Source organism: Lissotriton vulgaris, chromosome 6 (genome assembly GCF_964263255.1).
Source record: "Lissotriton vulgaris chromosome 6, aLisVul1.2, whole genome shotgun sequence".
Classification (NCBI taxonomy): Eukaryota; Metazoa; Chordata; class Amphibia; order Caudata; family Salamandridae; genus Lissotriton; species Lissotriton vulgaris.
The window spans coordinates 721,655,686-721,677,195 of NC_141694.1; positions in this window are offsets into that span (position 1 = coordinate 721,655,686).

Genomic DNA, 21,510 nt, shown 5'->3' on the forward strand with positions numbered 1-21,510 from the left:
AGTCCCGAAAATCAGGAAGACTCTTCAGAGGGCCACGGAGCAATACTTTGTTGAGAACGAATCGACTGTGCGTCCGCCGAGGTTCTCTGGGAGGCCTACAAAACAGTGCTAAGGGGGCAGGCTATAAGCTCCATAACGGCGCATAGGAAGGAACAAGCAGCTGAACACTCCACACTTGAGCTCCAACTGCGCACAGCCACTACCACACACGAGGCTGACCCTACAGAGGACACAGCACACAATCTTGCACTCCAGCAGCGACTGTACACAGACCATACACGCCTCACAGTACAGGGATCTATCACTGAGACACAGAACCGGTTGTACGATGTAGGCGACAAGGCGGGAAAGATGTTAGCCTGGCTTGATAAGAGAGGGGGTAGCTCCAGAGGGATTCAGCAGGTGAAGGATGGGAATGGTGCGATGCTGACTGACCCCGAACAGGTAGTGGAGGCATTGGCGGCCCACTTCGAAAAGGTGTATACTCCCGAAAGGGAGGTGACCGCGAATATGGCCCAGTGTGCACTGAGCGGCATAGATATCCCGATACTGCAACCGGAGGCTATGGCCGACCTAGATGCGGCTTTGACCACTGACGAACTGTGGATAGCCATAGGGGCGCTCAAACCCGGAAAAGCCCTCGGTCCAAACGGCATTCCGATCGAATGGTACCAAGCGCGCTCGGAGGACCTTTGTCCTTATCTACTTAAAATGTATGAAGAATGCCGCGAGAGGGGGCAGCTCCCATTGGACCGGCGAACGGCCACGATCGTGGCTATACCAAAGCCCGGTAAGCCTCAGGAGGAATGCTCATCTTACCACCCCATCTCCCTACTGAATGCAGAAAGTAAAATCTTGGCGAAGCTCCTGGCCAACCGACTGCTGGCTCACCTGCCTGATCTTATCCACCCAGATCAATCGGGGTTCATGCCCCATAGAAACACTGCGCTTAATCTTCGTAGGGTTCATGGGGTGATGGCGAGGGCAGACCAAATCAGTGATAGTGCAGTTATATTGGCTCTGGATGCGAAGATGGCTTTCGACCTGGTGGAGTGGGTCTACCTTTTCGAGGTACTGTCTCACATGGGCTTCGGCCCGAACTTCATATCTTGGATAAAGCTACTCTACGCGGCACCGGTGGCACACGTGGTTGCAAATGGTCACATTTCACGCACGTTTCCTCTTGGGAGGGGCACCCGGCAGGGCTGCCCTCTGTCTCCCCTGCTCTTCGCGCTAACCCTGGGACCTCTGGCTAATCGCATACGACAAACTCCCTTGCTAAAAGGAATACAATGGAAGGAGGGATGGGAGGACCGCTTGTCCCTCTATGCGGACGACATGCTGGTGTATCTAACGGATCCCGAGCGTGGAGTTCCAGCTCTTTTGAATTTGTGCGACGAGCATGGCAAGGTTTCAGGTTACACCATAAATTGGAGCAAATCAGAGATGTACGTGCTGGCAGGTCAGACCCCGACGCTCGGACCAGACTGCCCTCTGAGACTGGCTGGTTCCTCTTTTAAATACTTGGGCATCCATGTCACGGGGGATCCACTTGAAAACAAGAGACTGAACTTGGTACCACCGCTTGAGCGTCTCAAGCAGGACGCCAACTTCTGGGCAGGGTTGCCATTGACTATGCTGGGGAAAGCAGCGCTGTACAAAATGAAATCACTGCCCCGTTTTCTGTACATCCTAGATAATACGCCATTCCCGGTGGCAGCGGGATACTTCAGGAAGGTCGCAGCGGTGGTTTCGGGGCTATTGTGGGGCAATCGACCGGCGCGCATAGCTCAAGCTAAACTCTGCAGAGGCTGGTATGATGGGGGCATTGCACTTCCGAACTTGCACCTGTACTACTGGGCAGCACAACTTAGGCCCATTAATCAGTGGCTACACGCCCCACAGTCTGATCCGGCATTCCAGGCAGACAGGGCGCAGTTGGGCGTCAATAACATACTTGCCCCACTTTATGACCGGAGGAAGTTGAGACTGCTCACAGGACCCACTAAACTCACTGTGGAAACCTGGCACGCGGCGACAGCTGCGCTAGGATGGAAAGGGAAGATCACCAAACTCACCCCGCTCTGGGACGCATGCGCCTTGGGCAATTTGAGAAACAGCAAGGGATTTTCCCTCTGGGATTCCATCGGCATCTCCACGGTGGGGGACATGTGGGAGCGGGGGGATGTTATTTCATTCACCCGCCTGAGAGAAATATACGACCTGGGGCCGCACGAATCATACCGATACGTACAGATTCGCCATGCGCTGCTCTCGGCCATCCCCTCTGGATCGACTCTCCCTGAGTCCTCCCCGCTGGAGGATCGCCTCCTGACCGACTTCATGGTGGAGAGAGCAACTTCATTGACGTATCGTAAGCTCCTAAACAATTCGCCAGATCCTCTGGCTCCCCTGAAGGAAAGGTGGGAACAGGAGATAGGCACCCTAGATGAGTACGAGTGGAATGAGGCTCTGGCTTCACCGAAAGAGGTGGGCATCTCGGCTAGGATGAGACTAGTCCAGCTCAAGGTCCTTCACAGAGTATACTACACGAGAACACTGCTGCACCGCATCCACAGAACACCACACCCATTTTGTTTTCGTGGCTGCGGGGAAGAGGGCACCTTCTTCCACACATTTTGGGACTGCCCACGCATACAAAATTATTGGCGACAGATACTGCGTACTGTGTCCCAGGTACTTGAGATTTCGGTTCTTCCAGAGCCAAGGCGGTGTCTCCTCAACGTATGGGAACCGACAGATCTGTCCCGGCATGGTCGACTCTGGGTAACATTAGGGATGAGTATAGCGAAGCGGGATATTGCACAGCGCTGGGGGGCGGCAGACCTTCCCACAACGTCACAATGGTGCATGCATATGGACAGAACAATGGTGACTGAAAGGGCGGTGTATTTGAGTCGTGCCTGTCCAGGCAAGTGGAACAAGGTGTGGTCTCCATGGAATGCATATCGAGGCGACATTTGCGATCCACTGCCAGAAGATGATCCGTTGGACTCGGATGACGAGGGGGGGATGTAGTGTAAGGGGGCGGTTGAGGTAGAGGGACCTTTTGGGTGGTAAGTGGGGGGGTGACAGTTCTTCCACGTTCTACATTTGTTCTTAGATAATACATGACACCTTATCCTGTCCTGGGGATCCTTCCTACAGCTATCCTGCAATGTTATTTATCAATGATCGCACAGTGATTTCCTGTTGTTCTTTTGGTTCTTTTTTTTTATTTTTCTTCAAAAAAAACAAAAACGAAAACCTCATTTAATTTGTATTGAAACTTGGACTACTGACCTTCATTTATTTCTGTGGCGAGCCTTCATTACAGTGCTTTTCTACCACATGGACCCTATTTTTGCAAGGCTGTCATTGCTATTTCTTCTCATTTAGCGTCCGGCCCCTCGGGGTTGTAGGCGACTTGCTGTGTAATTGTGTGAAGGTACAATAAAGGTTTTCAAAAAAAAAAAAAAAAAAAAAACTAAAATGTCATCTTGAAAACAGACGGCATTTTTGCAATCCTTTAAAATGTCTTGCATTACCCTCTGAAAAATGGCCGCAGCTGACGCCAAACCAAAGGGCATCCTGTTAAATCTGAAACACCCAAATGGAGTGATAAATGCTGTGAGATCCTTGCTCTTCTCATTAAGCTCTATCTGGTGGTAGGCAGCAGATAAGTCTATGGTTGAGAAAAATTTAGAACCACCAACAGCCGATAACAATTCAGAAATACGGGGAAGAGGAAATTGATCCACAACAATGTTGTTGTTAAGATGGCGAAGGTCAATGCAGAGTCTGACCTTACCATTGGCCCGTCTGGCAACCACTATGGGAGAAACCCATTCAGATGAATCAATTCTTTCTATTATGCCCTCCTTGACCAAAGCATCTAATTCATTTTTTACTTCCTCTCGAACAGCAAAAGGAATATTTCGTGCTTTGTGAACTTTAGGACACGCATTTTCCTTTAAACTAATTTCATGTTTAAAACTGGTTAACCTCCCAATGTTTTTTTGAAAAACATTCGGAAATTTGTTTAACATCAAAGTAGAAATCCCATTTTGCTCATCTACTAACATCACAGGATTAGGACTATTAGGGTTCAATATGATTTACCTTGATCAAACCAGCTAAGCACTGAAGGACCTTTCTTAGAAACATATAGCTTTGCAATGCACTCTCTGTTTTTGAATCTGAAAACTAATGTCCTAAATCCTAAAATGTCTATCCTTCCTCCAGAGTACCCTTCAGGATTAATGTCACTTTTCTCTAAGTAGCTACCTAATCTATCCACAAACAGTTTTTTCCAGACAGATTCACATACAATAGAATAAGGTGAACCAGAATCGGCATACATATTGATTTTTACACCTCCAATAACCATATCACATAATGGTTTTTTCTTAATCATAGTACCGTTAACATTTAGAATTACAAACTCTTTAACATTTAAAACAAATGAACAGTTGTTAGAGTCATTCGAGAAAGTATCATCTTCACTGTTGTCACTTTGCTCAATACATTTCAATTTTTGATTGGTTTTACCCCTTCTACACGCAGAAGTAAAATGACCCATTAATCCACAATTGGAACATTTTTGTTTCAAACCAGGACAGGTTTTGTTATTAGCTAAATGCGATTTGCTATTGCACCTGTAACACTTTAAATTACCTCTAAACTCTTCAGAATTGCTTTTAGAATTAAAGGTTTGTTTGCCCCCCTCCTCGTACCCAACAGCCCAGACACCCTAAATGCCCCGAAAAACATCCACACCATACACAAGCGGAAAAGACCAACCTCAACCAGGTCGTAACAACATTCCGGCAACACCCCAACCAGCCGGACCAACAACTCAAATGTTACCGCTTCCCTCAGCCTGCCCCCCCCCCCCACTCCCTCACTCCCTGCCCCAGCCCCGCAACATCCTGCTCAGTATCGCATCCTTGGTTGGGTCAAAACCCAGAAACAGAACACAGTAGAACGATATCCCTGCCAATTTACCAGAAATCGTAGCCCCAGTCAAACCCCGATCCATACAATCCAACACATAACCTCTCAGCCCTTGTTCCACTGCCGACTCCACACCCACGATCCCATTCAATGTCCAGCCCATGAAAGCACTAAATTCAGACCATGCCAAACGATATGTCCTCCTTGTGGTCTCTGCCAGCGAACCTTCCACCAGTCCAATCATCCTCACTCCCCCAAGGTCCAGATGCCGGCCGGCAGCTCGGTCTTGCATGTATCCGCTCCCGGTGCCAGGTGTCGAAACCGCTGCCACTGCGAACGAGACAAAGCATCCGCAATGTCATTATTCGCTCCCGGGACATGCTTAGCCCGAAACACCACATTCAACCGCAGACAAGCCAACATGAACCTCCGCAACAGCCGCAACACTCTCAGGTCCCTTGCCCTCTGATGATTCACCAGCTCCACCACCGTCATGTTGTCCACATGGAAGAGCACCGACCTGTTTCGAAATTCCTCCCCCCACACCTCCAGTGCCACCAGCAAAGGGAAGAATTCCAAGAAAGCAATGCTCCTCCCCTGTTTGATCCAGGAGGCCGGCCAGCTCTCCGCACACCACCTGCCGTCCCAGAAAACACCAAACCCCGCTGACCCAGCCGCGTCAGAGTAAATTTGGCATTGCCAGACCGCCCTCTCCTCGTCAAAGTCCAGACACACCGTTGAAGTCCTGCAAGAAAGTAATCCATGTCCTCAAATCTGTCCTCACTCCCATAGAAATCCTGACTCTGTGATGTGGAAGCACTGCCCCCGACATGGCCATGCCGAGCCGCCTGCAGAACGTCCGCCCTGCCCGCACTACCCTACACGCAAAGTTAAGGAAACCCAGAAGTTTCTGCACTGCCCACAAAGGAATCCGCTTCTACCCCACCGCCCAGTCCAGACATGCCAGGATCTCCGCCACTTTGGCCGCAGGGAGGCGCGCCAGCCACTGCACCGAGTCCAGTTCGATCCCCAGGAAGGTGAGGCAACAGCTGGGACCAGCCGTCTTCTCAGGCGCCAGAGGCACCCCAAACTGAAAGGCCATCTCCTGGAATCGCGACAGGGCCCTGTCACAATCCCCGGTATCCGACCTCCCTAGGAAGAGGAAATCATCCAAGTAGTGATTGACCTCACGGCACCCACTAACTCGCACCATGACCCACTGCAGAAAAGTGCTGAATAGCTCGAAAAGAGCACAGGAGATGGCGCACCCCATGGGCAAAACCTTGTCCACGTAGATGGCCACCCCAAACTGCACACCTAAGAGCGGAAAATCCGCCGGGTGAATAGGCAGTAAACGGAAAGCAGACTTGATGTCACACTTCGCCAATTCCGCTCCCGTCCCACACACCCTCACCAGACGGATCGCATCGTCCACCGATGCATAGAGCACTCTAGAATCTTCCTCCGCAATAAAGTCATTCACTGACTGGCCCTCCGGCCATGACAGATGGTGTATCATCCTGAACTCCCCCTCCTCTTTCTTCGGCACCACCCCCAATGGTGAGATGATCAGACCTGCAAAGGCCAGTCAGTAAACGGGCCAGCCACCCTGCCTTCCTCCACCTCCATCCTCAACTTAGCAGACACTACACTCGGCAGCTCTCTGGCAGATCTCAAATTGTCGGCCCAACGGCGCTCCCTGGGACCTTGGTAGCCCACTCTAAAACCCTCAGTGAAACCCCAGAAAAGCTGCGCCGCCGCCTCCTGATCTGGGTAGCACGAGAGCCACGCGGCCATCGCCTCCACCCTAACCGGTGTAGGCGCCCTTTGGTCCAGGGTGGCGTTCCACCATTGCTCCGAGGGTGTGGTGAGCGTGAGGCACTGAGTAAGGGCATGTTTCCCGCCGCAGTTCGAGCATTCGTGTTTGAATTTACAGGGATACCGGGAACAATACCCCTTATTATAGCTCCAACAGGCCCACGTGGAATAACCCCCGGGGTTGGACTGCTGCCCTGAGACAATGGTGTTGGGCACTGTTCCACCACCCGCCCCGCCTTGGGCGGGACGCGGCGGAAAAGACCGATATACAACCGGCAGGCCACTGGCCATGTGTGTGGACTCAGTGGAGTGCGAAGACGCCATCCACTGAACCCAGAGTTCCTGGTCCACCTCCCCCCAACTCTTTTCGGGATTCGCACTAACCCTGGCTCTAAACTCCTCATCATAGCTCAGCCAAGCAAAACCCCCGAACTGCATCTGGGCCTTGCGAATGATGTCCATGTGTTTGAAAAGCGCAATCGCCCTGTCCAAATACTTCTGGCAGTAAACACTGGCATAAATCAAGAACGCTGGCGTCCAGTTCTCCATCGTCACCGGCACCCTAGGGCGCCTCGTCAGTTCCCACTCTTCCTCCTTAGACCCCTCCTTAGCCTGTACCTTCCTGTGTAGCAACTTAAAGACATCCACAAACTCATGCTTCCAGATCCGATCCTTGAGTTTCTCCGAGAGATGCGAACCCAATGGCATAGCCAGCCCCTTATATGGCAGCTTCTTAGGCACCTTCACTCCCTTCTCCTCTTTACCGTCCCCTTTGTCCGTCTGCACCCCCAAAGTCACCGACTTACCATCCACCTTCTTACCATCCTCGGGTGGACCGCCCGATGGCTTCTCCGCCTCCCGCACCGAACCGTCACCCACACCTACCGACCTACAAGTCCTCTTCTGCCCCTCCCCCCCCCCGGGGAACATCCTCCCAGGCCGACCACCAGACACCCTCACCTGTGAGTGCCGAGCTCAGCTCCCGAGACCGTCCTCTTGACGCTGTCACCTGGACCGCCGCCGTCCCGGCCTTGGTCTTCGTCGCCGCCGTGGCCTGTAAAACACCAAGGTCGCCATTGTCCGCAGCGCCCCCTACGCCTTCCAAGTCATCCCGCACCTCCCCGTCTTCCAGCTCATCACTCTCCGCACCATAATCCAACTCAAGCACCGGTTCCAGATCCAAACGCAAATTGTCCACCTCCTTCACAGCTCTCTTCACACCTTTCTGCACACCACCCCGCACACGCACGCCAGTCTCCTTACGTGCCGTAGGAGCCCGAGCCCTCGGTGGAGGGACAGCCGCCGCGGACTGCCCTACTGCTTCTGTCCTGCCTCTTGGAGCCGTCTTGCGCCCCGCCAGGCACCCCTGGGCTCTGCCGACAGCCGCCGGCTTGGATCCCCTCCCACCCCTCAGGTCGCTTCAACCTGAGCGGGCCCCAGCACCATCGGGCCTCAAAGCCGTCCTGACCGTCCCTACTCCTGCCATACCCCCCGGGGGGGGTGGTCCTGTACTGACTTCCTGGCCCTGACTCTCCTGAGCTCTTCCTCCAACTCCGCTTCCCTCTCCTCCTCAGAGGTCGGGGTGGGAGGGCCCTCAACCTCATGGCCCCACATGGCCCCCACTCTGGCCCTGGTCTGCTCGGCCCACCTAAGCTCCTGGATCTGTTCCAGGATCCTCTCCCCCCTGGCTCTGTCTTCCCAGGAAGTGCCGCCCCAAATCCGGGGAGGGGGGGGGGGGGGGCGGGCAGTAGCCGAAAAATTCAGCCCCCGGGGGAAAGAAACCCACCTGCGGAAACCCAGGAACCCAACCAGGCCCCCTACCCCCGGAAACCAGGGCGGCAGGCCCACCCCGGCCCCCCAGGTCCCCCACCGCCGCCTGCCTCGCCGGGGCAGGGGTGCCTGCCCTGGAGCTAGTGGACAGGTCGATGGGGGCCTCCTCAATCTGCCCCCCTACCTCCCTCACAGGGTCCCCAGTCAAGTCAGTACCGAGGGTGGTGAAGGAAATCTGACCGTCCGACTCGGAGGTCACATGCCCATCTGAGGCCTCCTCCGGCACCAAAGAGGGCCTAGCAAGGTTGTCCCCCCACCCCTCCCCCTGTGCAGCACCAGCAGGCACGTGCACAGGCCCCAGGACCTGGGGCGCGGAGGCGCGGCCTTCACAGCAGCCCCCGAGGCCCCAGGAAGAAACTCGATCGGAGGGAAGGCCCGCGGGGGCAGGCTCTTGCGTTTCCCGCCCCTCGCCGGGTCTCTGGGCGCTCCGCCCCCCCTCCGATCGCTGCCAAGCCCCTGCGTGTCGGCCTCGTCGTCCAAACAGGCCACCACAGCAGCTTTCACCCCCGCCGAGGCAGCGCGTGTGCCCCTGGTGGCCCCCACCCACGCTTGCCCTAAAACTCCTGGCTGGATGAGATCCTCCCGCCCGGCCCACGCAAGCAGCAGCAAGGCCTCCCGGACCTCCTCCGCAGACACGCCCGACATCGTGCAAAATGTCACGCTTTCGGCATTAACAAAGAAACGGCTGTCGTGCAAAACAGCCCCCGCCGCTATTTGAAAAACTAGGAACCCAAAGGCTACCCTAAACCTCTGAAAGTAATCGCTAAACTAACCTCCCTTTTCTGCTCCCTCCCGATGGTGCCAGGCGCAGGAAGAGGAAGTTCTCTTCCTCCCCTGCGCCTAAATACCCACCCCCTAACTCCTTCCCTTCCCCTACCTGGCCTATCATGCGCGAATGACCCCGGGGGAAGACTAGTCTGCGACTGTGCTTCCCCCGGGGCCCGGCATATTCGGTGACAGGCACTCCATGAAGTAGTGTCTGCAAGTGCATATCGCTAAAACTGTGCATCTTGGAGCGGATCATTTAGCTATGTTGAAACAAGTTACAATCAACATAAACATAAGAAAGCAGAAGAATATATTTATTTTATATTTCTGAAATGATCAAAGACCAATGTATGGTACAATGTAGGAGTAAGAAGATGCAGGAGAGGTTGTGGGTGGCTAAAGACCCTTTGTTGAAGGATGCCATCGATATAGCAAAATTAGTCAAAGAGTCTGAATTTTGAATGAAAGAAATTAAGCAGAAAGGTAGCAATAAAGCCGGAGTTGTGTAAGTGGTAGAGGGTGATGTTGAAACAACATCCAAGTGGTCGTTTAAGCCAACTAGGAGTAGCAGCGTTGGTAAATTTGTTAGTAAAAATTGCAACGGATGTGGAAGCAGCTATCATACTATATAAAAGCTAGAAATTGCTATGTAATTGGGAAAGAGTGCAGAAAATGTGGACGAAAGGGACATTTTGCTAGTATGTGTAAGAGTAGAGACAATGTCAAAGGGAAGGTGGCTATTGTGATGGGTGATACAGATGAGCGATCTGCCTTTGGGTTGTGTGACAGGGCACTATGTATTTCTGAAGTTCAGGACGTTGGTGTTGGAACAGCCAGGCTCAAGAGACCTAAAGCAGAGTTTTCCAATAAGAACAGAACTGTTGAGTTGATGGTATATTCTGTTTCGCTTTATACCATAATTGTAAGGGGAAGACACTGCATCAACACGCATCAGTTATGGCTGTTCTAATTGAATGGTCCTTATAGTATTCCTTTAATGGAGATAAGGTTATATGTATCACAATGAGAATGTAGGAGGAAAATAACACTGAGGCCCAATTAATGATGCTAATGGGATAACTACCTGTAGAATTCCCTCTTCCGCTTAGGTATGTTAATATTAGAAAACAGGGTCAGTGGTATATATCTATACAGAACAGATATGAAATTATGAGCATACTACTTAGGACAACAAGGCATGGTAATCAAAGAGGTATACGTTATAACTAACCGAAGAGCGGTTCAGCGTGGGATCCAAGTTGGCCCCAACTTATTCATATCCAATAAAAACAGGGAAAACCAAAAAACATATTCTCCTGGAAAGGATCAATTAAAAAAAGTTACATAAAAATGTTCAGGATTAATTACTAAGAATATAATTCAGCCCCTTCAATCTTAGGAGACTAATCTTATATTTTTCTTACTTATAGCCATCAAGCAATGTCAGCAAGAGAGCAGAATTTCCATGCACCGAGGAGACTATCTCAGATAGGTACCGTGTTCGATTCATGCAAAGTCAAATAAATCTTACCACATAGAAGAGCATGGATCTTTGTGAGAAATCAATTTCTTATGTTTGTTTTTGCCAGGAAACAACTGAAGGCCCCTGTAGCGTCAGGCAAACCTCCGTAAATAGGAAGGGATCTGAAGGCCCCTGCAGCGTGGGGCAAAATCAGCGGAAAGGAACAGGATATGAAGGCCCCCGCGGCGTTGGGTGAAATCAGTGGAGAGGAACAGGATACCGGAGGGAGAATTCCAACGGACGTCAGAGCTACCCGGAAGGAAGTCAGATAAGTGAAGGGAGGCAGGACGGAGACACGCACACGTCAACTAGAACACAAAGTGCTCTTGCATCCTACTCAGCCTCTTTTGTTCATGGCCTTCTCCGCCCCTTGTGCACATGCAATCAGGAGTAGAGCAAGCCTGACAATAATTCCTAAAAGTATGTTTGTCAAAGAGTGGCCAAAAGTGTGTTTATTGCCAAAAGACATCAATCCTGGCGGCTATCAGGGTTAATACATTGATATCATTGGCTATATGAAAACTAATGTGGTGTTTAAGGATAGGTGTGTCAATGAGAAGGTGTACATGGCCGAGTCTGGACCATCCATTCTAGGATGGTGTCATCAGTATGACCTACATATCATCATAAATCCATATGCACCAAACCAGGTCATGTTTGTTGAAGACTCATCTTTGCATGGTATATTGCATGGTGCAAACAAAGTGTTCAGGGAGGACATGGGAGAATTGAAAGGTTATGTACATGAAATCAAGTTAAATCCTGGTGTTGTCCCTGTGCAGAACCAAGTTAGGAAAGTTCCCATAAGAGGGAGGGAGGAAGTCAAGAAATTGTCGGGTAAAATGTTAGAGAGTGGGTTGGTAGAGCCCCTGGAGGCTTCAAGTTGGATTATATCTCCAGTTGTTATTACCAAGAGGAAGGAAGGAAAACCAAGATTTGGTGTTGACTTACGTAGGCTCAATCAGAACACGGTAACCAATAGCTTTCCACTCCCCAACATCAATGAATTGAAATCAAACTGGATTTCAAGCATGCATTTCATCAGATACGTCGTCACCCAAGTTCCAAATCTATAACAGTGTTTATCACAATGGAAGGTACTTACCAGTTTACTAGGATACTGTTTGGTGTATCTTCTGCTGCAAGTGTCTTCCAGAGGAAGACAAACAAGATTTTTAGGGGTTTGGACAATGTCATCTATTTTCAGGATGATATATTAGTATTTAGTATTTGGTGATACTGTTGACAGCCACAATGTCACCTTAGCGCTAGCATTGGATCATCTTGCAAAGTCAGGAATGATGTCAAGGAAGGAAAAGTGAAATTTTTTCATTGCTAGCCTTGAGAAAGTCCTTTTGGACGAAACACTTGTTGGCTGCCTGTTGCTTGTGTTATGGAATTTGGTAAGAAAATAAAGGACACATAAAAGGAAATAAAAAGAACATCTTGTGGACTTCCTCTGTTACATGATAATGGTTCATGCCAACCCTACAGATTTGGACTAAATTCCAATGTGCCTCGGCATTTTTGTAACATATTTGGGGACCTCACAGGGGATTGTATCTCCTTGGAGAAGCTGTTTGGTCTTTTTAAGGCGGAGGGAGGCCTTATGCTTGGAGAGCACCAAATTATACTAAGCTCATGATACATTACTTTCCGACGGACTGAGTGGTTGGTTGTGCATTCGCAATTTGGCAGCTCTGCCTTGGTTCTTTGTGTATTAATTCTAAGTTTAAAAGAGTTGATGAGACAGGGGGTGAGTTTTGAATGGGGTACTTTACAATTAGAATGCTTTCATGGGATCAAGGATGAGGTGTGTAATGCTCAAATTCTAGTTCCATTTGATACAAGGCACAAAATAATTGTCACTGTGGATGCAAGTGCAACAGGCATAGGTGCAGTGCTGTCCCAAATGTGTGGTACAACAGAAAAAACTGTTGCGCTTGCATTACACACCTTGACTGATAGTGAGCGCCATTACACGGTCATTGAAAAAGAGGTGTTGGCTGCGTCATGGGGCCTAGAATATTTTTGTCCATATATGTGGGGCAGTCAGGTTACTCTCCGAACGGATCACAAACCACTGCTGAAAGGTCTACTTCCAGGAGGTACTGGCAAAGGGTCAGCTAGACTTTGTGTCTTCAAGAATATGACTATCAGATTGAGTATATTCCTGGGTGGTAAAATGTATTTCCCAGTTGTCACTTGACTGCAAGGTTGTAGATTGTGAGGTGGTCGCTTGGGGAGAGAATGAAGTAGCTGTAACAAGTATTGAGGATGTTATCGATAGTTGTGGTTGAGTGGTTAGTGGACATGAATGGAGAGAGGCATTGAAAGGTGATAAGGTACTTGTGGTTGTTAAGCACATGATAAGTAGTGGAAATAGGAGGTAGAGTGCCCTTTCCCTAGCCCTGCAATCATACAGTAAAGTTCTGGATGAACTTTCTGTAAGTGATGGTGCCATAGTTTTGAGAGGGGACAGGTTGGTTCCTCCTTCTTCCTATTTAGCTAATGAGGGACACTTGGGGCAGACCATCACCATGAACAGGATCAGAAAAGAGTTTTAGTGGCCAGCTATGTATGGAGACATTGTGGTTTTGGTAAAAAGATGTAGGAAATGTAAAGAAAGTGAAAAAAGGTTGACGTTGAATGCAAGTTCAGAAGGGAGCAGGATCATGGATCCTGACTCTGCGTGGCACAGTGTGTGTCTATATTTTATTGGCCCTATGTGGAGTCTGGAACGAGGCAGAACATTTGCTATGGTGATGATTGATGTTCATTCCAGGTGGTTGTGGGAAAATTTCTACAAGAGATTACCACACATGCGACTATTGGAGCTCTGCATGAAGTTTTTGGTGAGGAGGGTTTCCCGGCTCAACTCATCACCGACAATGGGACACAACTTACCATGCTTGAGATAATGGACTTTTTGTTGTCTTGTGGTGTGAGACTTTCACGTACTGCTCTTTATAATCCCTGTGCCAATGGAATGGTGGAAAGGGTGAACGAGATAATAAAGGGAGCTTTGCAAATAGCAGTATCAAATCATCTGGACATGGAGAGTATTATTTTTGGTACCAGGTAGTGTCAGTTTTGGTCCCAAAGGGAGGGGGGGGGCACCACGGAAAATTCTGCAACTGGAGAGTTACTGTTTAGTGTTAAGTGGGGAAAGAAACTGGGTTCGAAACTTTGGCCCTATTGTATGCATGATTTGATTGAGGGAAAGAGCAGTGTGGACATCAGGAGGTCTGGTATGGGGGGTAGTGCCAGTTAAGAGGTGGTGCCTGATGAGTCAGTACATAACCGTGTTTGTCAGGAGGCCAGAGTCAATTCTAGGATTGTCCCTGGTGATTGGGTTAAGATAAAATCTAGAAGAGTGAAAAAGTGTTTCAACAGCTTCTTAGGGAATTTAAAGGTCAAAGAGGTATATAGGTAGCAAGTGTGTGTTGTCAAATGGTGAATGATGGGATCTGAGGAAAGTAGCCAAGTACGATGGTCAAAGGTGTGGTGAGGAAAGGGAAGAGGGTGAATGATGCAGTGGTTTCATGTTCATGAAGGATGAAGACGTTAAACAAGCAGACCATGGAAATGCTCATACTGGAAATTATCATGCTTTTGAGATGGGTGCTGATGGCAATGGGGATGTTCATGTTTGTGTAAGTGGGATGTAGAGTACAAGGGGTAAGCATTGGAGTGAAATCAGTAGAATTCCCAGACCAAGAAGGCAACCAGTTCATCTATTGGACCGTGTTCTGTGATTTATTATGATTCCGTTTATTTTATATGTAAAATTATAATGTCATTTTGAATAGTGAATTATTTTGTGTTCACCTTGCCTATTTTGTATGGTGTCTCAATTTAAATTAAGGTTTAGACCTGACATTTAATGCCCCTCATTGTTTTACTGTACATTATATTGTTCAGCAGTGGACCTCTATGTTTTTTTGCTTAATGTGTAACGTAAGGGGATGTGTTTTGATTTAATGTGGGGTCTCGAGAGGTGTATATCTTGTGAGTGCCTTGAATGTTCCATGTCTTCTGTGACGGCGTTGGTGCGGTGTTCTCAGGCCCGCAGTTGCTTGCTGCTTGGTGAGGGAGCACCATGTTGAGACTGTCTCAGTACCTTACGAATAAATATCTTTACAAGTAAATCCTACTGGCGTGTGGAGTGCGTTACTACATACTGCAACCTCAACTCATTGGAAAATACATGCTACAATTGGATACCTATAGGTTTGCACTGATGACTCAGTACCCCCAAAAGAAGTATACACACACTGACTGATATATTAATATTTCTTTCCAAAAGGTATAGCACCTGGGTCAAAATACTTTGCTGCTTTTACCGTTGTGAGAGTACCAAATATACATTCCCTCACCTAGGCCAAAGCTATAAGAATCCCCCAGAGGTGTTTGTTTCAAGGATCGTTCAATCATCATAGGGAACTCTGATGTGAAGTCCGAAGCTTATAATATATATCTCTCTGATAATGATTTGGATTAACACACATGTGGCAAACATACTCACCATTTTAGCAGAATCATGATATAAAATACATTCAAAAAAGTCAAAATTGCTATTTTGGTGTACTTTTATCAGATATGACTTGTTCAGTGAAGGGAAAGGACTAGCACTTGGTTTCACTGAGAAAAGCCCAATGCTACAATCTCCTAACACACTTTGTAAATTGCAAGCCCTTAAAGCCTTTCTGAACTTTGATCATACCTACTAGCCACACTATGCTGAAAGGGCTAGACTTCTCATCCAGTTGATAGCTCCTACCTTCTCAGGTAGGTATTAGATTGACAAACATACCGCAATCTTAGATGAGATTCTTGTGAGCATTATCAAAGCATAGATTGAGACTAGAGATAAAGCACTCATTCGAGTAATTTAGGTGTTTCATGGGAGATCCGGGCTAATATATCGCTTTCATAAAGAGGGACAAATAATTTACATGTGCAAATCTCATTTCTATTCATCAGAAAGTCACCTAGCAATAATAGAACAGAGTCTCTCACTGTGGCGAAGACTGTCATAATAAAGAGAGATCCACTGGCCAAGGCAAGAGAATAAAACGTGTCTCATTTATCCTTACTTTAGAAACTGCTATTAATACTAGCATGGCCAATGCCAGAGCACTGTACCTTTGATGAGTTATTTAAATATGACCCAACTTTAGAGACACATGAATTGTATTATATTGTATTGCATTGCAATTACATTTATACAGCGCTTACTATCAATGACGAGGCGTTGAAAAGCTTTTTCAGCGAGTAGCATGCTACTCCAGAACCCATGAAGGATTGGTGGTGAATTAGTATAATGAAATATGAAAGTAATTTGAGTGGTGGATACGTTAGTCAGTTATATGGATTGAGAAGGATAGTGGAGGAATTGAAGAGGGAAAAAGGTTTGCATTTACATAGCGCTTGTTATTGGGTGTTGAAGCATTTTTTCTGCGTGTAGCACGCTACTCCGGAACCCACAAAGGATTAGTGGTGATTTAGTATAACAAAATATGTAAGTAACTTGAGTGATGGATATGTTAGTCAGTAATTTGGACTGATAAGGATAGCGGAGGGATAGAAGAGGGGGAAAGGTTTGCATTTATATAGCACTTGCTACCCTGGATGAGGTGTTGAAGCTCTTTTTTGGCAAGCAGCACGCTACTCCGGAGCCCGTAAAGGATTAGTGGTGAATTAGTATAGTGAAATATGAAATTAATTTCAGAGGTGTACATGTTAGTCTGTTATTTGGATGAAAAGGGATAGTGGAAGGATAGAAGAGGGAAGGATTTAGACTTTTATTTTTTGGGAGGTCATAGTAGTAGGAGGAGGCTTGGCAGGAGTAAAATGGGTGTGGAGGGGGAAGAGTCAGAGGAAAAGGGTTTAGAAGAGTTTGTTTTTGTGGTCAGAATAGTAAAAGATTAATAGCCGCTAAAACATAATGTTATATCAATGCACTTTTCAGTGAATTGAACCATCAACATATGGGCATGGAATGCAAACACACCATTTTGAGCAGTAACTAATTTGAACTATTCAATGCAGCTTGTATGCTAAAGAGTAGTACCAAAAGTTTCATTATGTACCTAAAACTTGTAAAATTGAGAGCTAGTAAGAAAAGGTTGTTTACCTGTAAATTCAGTTCTCCAACGCCGATATCTTTCATCGATTTAGATATTCGAATATTCCCAGTAGTCAGACTGAACTCCAGGTACACCATGTCAAGCCAACTTGTCCCATACACTTCAAAATATTGAAAAAAGCTATAAGTAGTCCATTTACCTCATTAGGTTACCTGAATAATAGTCAATGAGGTAAAAGGACACCGCTCCAACAGAGGCTTAGCCACTCAGTTTTGTGCAGCACCTCAATATAGAGCACAGTAATAAGTCGCATTACTGGGAAGTTAGCAGGGGCTACATGGTCTGCATGTCAATTTATGACTGCTTGTCCCAGTGTGGTTTCAGAAGTCTTCTGAACATTAAGGCTGTTGTGTCTCAAAAGTGTGACCAGAGGAGAAAGCTGGTGCTTTCCAGACATCACCAATTGGCACTCCAGACAAGTGTGCATTCCTTGCCAGCAAGCCTCTAGTGAAGTGTGCTTGAGCATTGCTATCAAAAGTTCAGTCTGATTTTCTGACAAAGTGATGCATGCTGAAATCAATTGGGATTATTTTTATTTTTTTTAAATATGTTTTATTGAAACACTTAACATACAGTTACATCACTGTGAGCATATTTCAATGAGGAAGCAGAAATCTGGCCAGCATGTGCATTATATGTGGAAACAATAATGGCAGTCAGTATTCCGGAAATCACAATCGTCACAGAACTGGGCAGTTGGCATCAGTGGGAAAAACCCCGGCAATATAACCAGATGACATTCCCTCGTTACACATCATTGTATGTGGCGTCATCTATCCCACCAGAGTACCCGGCTTACCCTGTCGTCCAGGGTGCGCCCTTGGTCGTTGCCCTCCATGTTGCCCACAACCTCATACCTTGTGTTACGGCGTGTTGTTCCCCAAAGAAGTGACCTCTCTGGGCAGATCGGTCGTTTAGATTGGTGTGGTGATGCTGCTGTCTGTGAGCGCTTCATGGCCATTGTCGTATGTCAGCAGATGAATGCGGCGTGGGCTGCCGTATGGCATGTGTTCGTGAATGTGTCTGTTAATCATGAAAGTACAGCGCTGTCAACTGGGGGGCAACAGTCTGTGAAACCAACCTCCGAACAGAAGGAGGAAGTAAAAGAAATATCGGGGAGGGAGCGAACATCAATTCGAGGGGAAGGGGGTGCTGCATTATGGCTCTGATTGTCAAAGTCCCGTGGCCAGGTATCGTGTCCATGCGAGGTGGGAATGTTTTGCACATGTGAGTCGGTGTATGTGGATGAGCTGTGGGGTGCGTCCAATGTTGGGGTGGTGCAGCTCTGCGGCAGCTGGTTGGATGGTCGGTCGTCCCCCGAGGGGGGGAGAAATGGGGGGGGGGCGTAAAGGGGGCTGGTGGGCGGAGGGGGGAGGAGCAACGCTAGTTTATGACTCCGGGTCCCATGTGTGTGCGTGTACCAATCGCCTGGGTGTTACCGTGCGTCTCTCCCCATCCGCATCCCGTCGTGCCATAAGGGGGGTCGCCCTACCTATGTTATACCCTGCTCCTGACATGCCTCGCTGAAGGCCTGTAGGAGGTCGTCCCTGATCTGCGCAATTGGAATGGCTCTCCGTCCCGCGGTCTCTTCTCTATGGAGAACCGTGCCTTCTGCTGTCGCCCAGTAGGTGAGAGAGGCACACCAATGTTTCGTCTGCGGTGGATTTGCGTCCTTCCAACGTCGCGTTATGAGTCGTTTGGCGGTTATCAGTCCCAGGTCCCAGAACCTGGCATGGGCTTTGTTTTGCTTCGTCCTCTTGAACAAGCCCAGCACGCAGGTTTCCCAAGTGTGTCTTAGTTCTGTTCCTGCCCCTTTCGTTAACAGTGCAGTTACATCCTGCCAGTACGTCTGCAGCCTGGGACATGCCCACAGCATGTGCAGAAGGTCAGCGTTTGGCAACGAACAACGCGGGCAGCCGGAGGTGTCTAGTGCAAAGTATCGGTTGATTTTATCGGGGGACAGATATGCCCTGTGTATGATGTAGAATTGTATGATTTTAAATCTCGAGTTGCGGGGTATGTGGCGTGGTCCTTCCAGGATTCTTTCCCACTCCTTGTCCGTCCAGTCCCTCCCTCTGTCAACTGTCCACTTGTCTCTCAATGGTTGGAGCGTGCATGTTGTGTGTGACTGTAACGCCTGTGTCAGCCAATGTACCACATGGGACCCGTTCCCCATGATGTGGAGGTACTGTAGCAGCAGGTGTGTCTGAGGTTCCTCCGTCATGTCTCCCCAGTGTCTCGTGAGTTCTCGGATCATGGAGGCGTGTAGTAGGAATTGCCCCGTCGGCAAATCGGTGTCCTCCACCAGGCTCCCAAACGGGATCAGGGTGCCATCATTGTACAAATCCACCATCGTTTCTATCCTCGCACGCTCCCACCTTTCTAACAATGTCGCAGTGATCACTCCTCCGAGTCTGGGCATGCCCTGTAGTGGGAGTGCTGGGGCGTAGGGTGTGACCTCCCGCGTGAGTCTTAGTGCGCGTTTGTAGCATTTAAGTGCCACCGTGAGATGTAGCTGCGTTCCGCGGGTTGCTGTATTTAAGGGATGGAACAGCGTGAGTGCCCGTGCTTGGGTCAGGGCCGGTTTTCCGAGGCCGTATCGTTCCGATTCCTCCCCGCGAGCCAGCCCACCACCCATTGAAGCTGCGCCGCAAGATAATAAAGTTCCTGATTGGGGACCGCAAGTCCCCCCGTTAGTGTCGGGTGTATAGTTTTTTCAGAGCCACTCTGGACCTCCCTGTGTTCCTAATGAGCGCCCGTACCATAGTCTCCAGCTCTCTGAAAATCCGGGTGGGAACGTACACCAGTATGTTTGAGTAATAGTAAAGGAGTCTCGGTAGTGCTATCATTTTCGTTAGAGCGACTCTGGCTGGGACATTCAGTGGGAGTGTGCCCAGAAAGCCATTTGGGCTCGCAGGGAGGAGATAGCCCTGACCAAGTTGCCGTCCAGCACGTCTGCTGGGGACCGGTAGATGTGGATGCCTAGATATTTGAAGGTGCCTGCGTGCCAGGTCAGCGTCGTTCCCCCTAGTTGCACCTCACATTCCTGCATGTCAGGGTGAAAGGGGTAAACCCCGGATTTCCCCCAATTAACTTTCAGTCCCGAGTGGGCCGTGAATTCTCGTAGGGTGTCCGTGAGTCCTTGCGGTATCTGTGTGAGGTCCCTAATGTAGAGGAGCAGGTCGTCAGCATACAGCGAGACCGCGTGCGTGCCATCTATCAACGGGATGCCCCATTCTGCACCTTGCCTCCTCAGCAACTCCGCCAGCGGTTCCATCGCTAAGGAGAAGAGCAGTGGCGACAAGGGGCAGCCCTGTCTTGTGCCCCGCCTGACTTGTATGGTGTCCGACAGGAGGCCCCCAATCCGGACCCGTACGCTGGGCGTTTGGTAGAGGAGGCCGACCATATCCGTGTACGCCTCTCCTAGGTCATACTTCCGCATTACTGCTCTGAGATACGGCCATTCCACTGAGTCAAATGCCTTTTCCAGATCTAGTACAAGACATCCCGACCGTGGCCAAGGCATCCTCGCATTTTCCTGCACCCTAAATAGCCGGCGGATATTTTGCGATGTACTACGTGTGGGTACAAAACCGTTCTGGTCTGCATGGACCAGTGTGGGCGTGTACAGGGCTAGTCTCCGGGCCAATGAGGATGCTAATATTTTATAGTCGGTGTTCAGGAGGGCGAGTGGCCTGTATGAACCCAACTGCGTCCCGTCTTTTCCGGGTTTTAAGAGGGAGACCAGGGTGGCTTCATTTAGGGAGGGCGGTAATGAGGAGTCTTCCATCGCTGCCTCATACACTTTGATCAGTTCAGGGATCAGGCGGTCCGGATATGCCTTGTAGAACTCCCTGGGAGTCCGTCGGGGCCCGGGGATTTCCCATTGGAGAGCGCCGCTATGACTACCCGGAGTTCTTCAGAGGTGATGGGCGCCGCTAGGTCGTCGCGTTGGGCGTCTCTAAGTGTCGGTAGCGGTATCGGTCTGAGGTATTCCTCAGTGTCCGGAGCAGGGGTAGGTAGGCAAGAGCGGTATAGTTTGTCATAGTGACTAGTAAACGCGCAATGTATCTCCTGTTGAGTGTGTAGGAGCGCTCCAGTGGCTCCCAGCATTTTCGTTACTGGTTTTGTCTTTTCCTCCCTGCTAATTAACCATGTCAGTAGCTTGCCTGGTTTATCTCCTCTGTCGTGGGAGCGTGCCGCTTGGGCTGCATAATTCAAGCACCGCAGTCTCTCTATTAGTTTCTCATGCTCCGCTTGCGCAGATCGCAACTCTGCTCAGTCATCCCTCACTGTATCTTGTTCATGTCGTAGCAGCTCTGCCTCTACTCTTTGAAGGTCTTTCTCAACGCGCCGTTTAAAGTTGACCTGCGTGCCCAGGCATTGACCCCTTATGACCACTTTGAACGCATCCCATTCTATCTGGGGGGTGGTGGCAGTGCCCGTGTTCTCCTCAAAGTAGTG